Source organism: Pyrus communis, chromosome 12, assembly GCF_041283825.1.
Source record: "Pyrus communis isolate YQ-2024b chromosome 12, ASM4128382v1, whole genome shotgun sequence".
In the NCBI taxonomy this organism is placed as follows: domain Eukaryota; kingdom Viridiplantae; phylum Streptophyta; class Magnoliopsida; order Rosales; family Rosaceae; genus Pyrus; species Pyrus communis.
In genome coordinates, this window is record NC_142576.1 from 9,144,229 (window position 1) to 9,147,904 (window position 3,676).

A 3,676-nucleotide genomic window follows, 5' to 3' on the forward strand; every position below is an offset into this window, starting at 1 on the left:
GTTGTTCTTCGCATTGTAGAATGATTGTGCTTGTAGTGCCTATAAAATGCGGGTGTAACACAAATAAATTAATTAAAATATTGATGTGGGTGGAATACATATAAATAAATAAAAATATTGTCACCTGATCCGCTAAACTTTTCCCACTACTTAGATTAGTGGAAGCATGAGAGAGAGCATTTTTCCAACAAGTAAAGGATATGTTGAGTTTTTTCCAAACCTGTACGATTTAATAAATAAATAAAAAAAAAGAACTTATAATTCAATTGATTGAAAACATCCGGTTATATGTCACTTAGTACTGCAGTTTAATAGTATTTCTCTTTACTTGTAAGTAGAAATCTTAGATTCTTGCCAAATGTAAATTATTGTAGACAATATCATTTGTTAAAAAAAATAAAAAAATAAAAAAAAATCCGGCCGTACAAATGAGTCGTGATTTATTTGAATAGTTGTGTCTCATTGCGACCAAGTAATCTCCAACCCTTTTTCCTCCTAATCTGAAGTTGTCGTTTAGTTTGTCTACACAAGCGCGTAAGGGTCAAGTACGTGCCTTGGTATTATATATGATGACTCCCACCAGTTTCAAAAGTCAAATCCCACGCTCACCATCTCCCTCTTATATATACCCCCTCCCACTCTCCAATCCCAACCATAACACCAACACAATCACAATATCCCTCTCCCCTCCAAATCCCACACACAACACCCGCCAAATTTTCTCGAGAAAATCTAATCCAGTCCAATCCAAGCCAATAGGATTATCAGAATTGAAAATGCCAATAAAAGGAATAAGGAGCTTGTGCTTACACTCCAAAACGCCGTCGTTGGCGGCCTACTCTTCTTCCCCTTCCAGACTATCGGCCTACTCTTCTTCCCCTTCTGGGCCTTCCGTTTCATTTCCAACCCCGCGGCGCTTTCCCGTGGAGAACTTCACGGACGCGATGATCCAGCAGATCATCGACAACGCCGCCGTATTGGTCATGAAGTGGAACCCGGACACCTCCACGTACGCCAAAGTCACTTCCTTATTCTACGAGAGCAAAAACGAAGCCCGGCAGTTTATCCGCTGCGTGACGGACCTCCAGAGTGCCATGCACTACCTCCTCCAGGAGGACCCCACCTCAGAAAAACTCGTTCAGGCGCAGAGCCTCATGCAGGTGGCAATGAAGCGCCTCCAGAAAGAGTTCTACCAGATCCTCTCCATGAACCGGGAGCACCTCGACCCAGAATCAGTCTCCACCCGGTCCAGGTCCTCTATCGCCTCGACCTGGTCCAGCATATCTGATGACGACGAAGACCGCGGCGCCACCACAGACGACGACGTAAAATTCGCCACAGACGCCATCCTCGAAGTCGAACAGGTCTCGGCCATCGCTATGAACGACTTGAAAGTAATCGCCGAATGCATGATCACATCGGGATATTCGAAGGAATGCGTCCACATCTACAAAATCATCAGAAAATCGATTATTGACGAGGGAATCTACAAGCTCGGCGTCGAGCGGTTCAGCTCGTCGCAGATCGGGAAGATGGACCGGGAGGTTCTGGATCTGAGATACAAGAGCTGGTTGAACGCGGTGAAGATCTCGATCTCCACGCTCTTCAATGGCGAGCGAATCCTCTGCGACCACGTGTTCTCATCCTCTGCCTCGATCCGCGAGTCCTGCTTCACGGACATTTCTCGCGAGGCGGCGACTTTGCTCTTCGGCTTCCCGCAAGTTCTGGTGGCGGTGAAGAGCAAGAAGAACTCTCTCGACATCTTCCGCCTCCTCGACATGTACACTGCGATCTCCGAGAACTGGCCGGAGATCGAATCCATCTTCGGCTTTGAATCCACGGCTGCGGTCCGTTCTCAGGCCCTCAACTCGCTCATCAAACTCAGCGAATCGGTGCTATCTCTGCTCTCCGATTTCGAGTCCATGGTCCAGAAAGACTCGTCGAAATTCGTCCCCACCGGCGGCGGGATCCACGATCTTACTCTCCGCGCGATGAATTACCTCTCGCTCCTCACCGATTACAGCAACGTCCTCGCTGACATTATTACCGACTGGCCTCCGCCGGCGAAATCATCCCATCCAAAATCATACTTCGACAGCCCCGTCTCCGACGAAGCTCCTGCACCGGCCATCTCCGCCCGCATGGCGTGGCTCGTCCTCGGCCTCCTCTGCAAGCTCAACGACAAGGCCAAGCACTACAAGGATGTCGCACTCTCGTACCTCTTCCTCGCCAACAATCTCCAGCACGTAATCTCGAAAGTCCGTACGTCGAATCTCCAGTACCTCCTTGGCGAGGACTGGATTTCGAAGCACGAGGCGAAAGTGCGGCAGTTCGCCGCGAACTACGAGAAATTGGCTTGGGAGGAAGTGTTATCTTCGCTGCCGGACAATCCGACGGCTCAGATTTGTCCCGAGGAAGCGAGATTGATCTTCCGCAACTTCAATTTCGCGTTTGACGAAGCCTATCGGAAACAAAGGACGAGTGTCGTACCCGACCCAAAACTCCGAGACGATATTAAAGTTTCGGTAGGGCAAAAGCTCGTTCCGGTTTACCGGGAGTTTTACGAAGCGCACAGGATGACGGTCGGGGGCGGGAGAAGCGGGGCGCTTTATGCCAGAATTGCCCCTGAAGATGTTGGAAATCACTTATCCGACCTGTTTCTTCCACCGTAGTCGTTGTCTCATCGGCGGAGCCATTGAGACCTGAGAATTATAACTGGCGCCGATTTTTTGTCTTGTATTTAATCGCCGGTTTTGTGGCGATTTTTCCGGAGGTATATATTTTTTGTTTTCTTCTGCTGTATGAAAGCGCGCGCGCGAACACGTCAGAGAATTTGAATTAGTTAGCTTTTGCTGTCACGTGTAACGACTTATTGAAAACTATTTTGTACTTATAAAATCACCCCTTGTATTTTTGTAAATTCAAAACATTGACCCATATGTTCATATTCCTTTCACATCCATGCATTAGCTCTTTTTTATTCTGTTTCTAACGGGATGATATTCTACATTTTTCGAATTCACAGTTATGTCCTAGGCTAAAGCTAGGATCGAGTATGTCCAAGTTCATAACTCATCTCTTACTCAATTTTTATAATTGAACAATTTGATTGGAGGTTCGACAAACCCTAAAACTTGCATGGATAATCTTTTGCGCAAGTATGATAAATCCACATGATAATCAAACTATTTTCACAAATATGTTAAGAGCTACTTGTAATCGGTGTTTAAAATATTAATATTGTGGAAATATCGACATGCAAATATGTAGAAATATCAACAGATATTTTGAATATCAATATCAGTTGCTTTAGATAGAAATGATGAAAATTTAAAATGAAACTTTAAGAATTGTCAAATATTAGTTTGAACGAAATATAAGAGTTTCTCCAATATGAGGTAAAGTTCAAACTTCAACCCCCAATTTCCATATCTTTCTCTGCTTTTTTGGATATTTCCATGAAAACATATTGACAAAATTTAAACACTGCTTGTAGTGCATAATACTAATAAGCTAAACATGCGGGTCTCGTATATTTTTCTGGAGGATCGATGATACTGGTACACTATTATTGTTACATTCAATACTAATGATACAACATTAGGTATAACATTATATTATTACCAAGAGACGTCAAGATAGCAATGTACTCGTCCCGTATAAATTTGCCCTCTTG

The 3,676-nt window shown here is 44.7% G+C and overlaps 1 pseudogene across 1 annotated transcript; it reads left to right on the forward strand.

Annotated features, from left to right (window-relative positions):
- Positions 1-655: 655 nt before the first annotated feature.
- LOC137744020 (exocyst complex component EXO70H1 pseudogene) lies at positions 656-2,920 on the forward strand (annotated as a pseudogene). Its single transcript, XR_015953964.1, has one exon. The product of XR_015953964.1 is annotated as an exocyst complex component EXO70H1 pseudogene (transcript).
- The last annotated feature ends 756 nt before the right edge of the window (positions 2,921-3,676 follow it).